Genomic DNA, 320 nt, shown 5'->3' on the forward strand with positions numbered 1-320 from the left:
CTACGCTGTTTGTGAAGATTAACACAGAGGACTAGGGGAGAGGGAGAGGGAGCCTGGACAGCCTCCCTTCCTGGGAGTGACCAGAGGCTGTAACTTGCAAAGAACCAGCCACCCTTTGCCCACTTGGGGCCCTGCCAGATCTCCCAGCAATGGGGCCCTGGGCCATCTTGGGACCAGTGAGAAGGGAAAGGTGGAGGCTGGAAGAAGAAAATGTGCCTCACTAGGTCCTGACAATGACTGGAAGAGCCCTGGGTTGGGGAACTAGACCTTGGGGATCCCTGTCAGCCTGCCCAGGGGGTCTCACTGCTGCGGATGAGCCT

Source organism: Petaurus breviceps, unplaced genomic scaffold (assembly GCF_028583685.1).
Source record: "Petaurus breviceps papuanus isolate PSGF00001 unplaced genomic scaffold, PetGlider_PUasm1.0 174, whole genome shotgun sequence".
Lineage (NCBI taxonomy): Eukaryota > Metazoa > Chordata > Mammalia > Diprotodontia > Petauridae > Petaurus > Petaurus breviceps.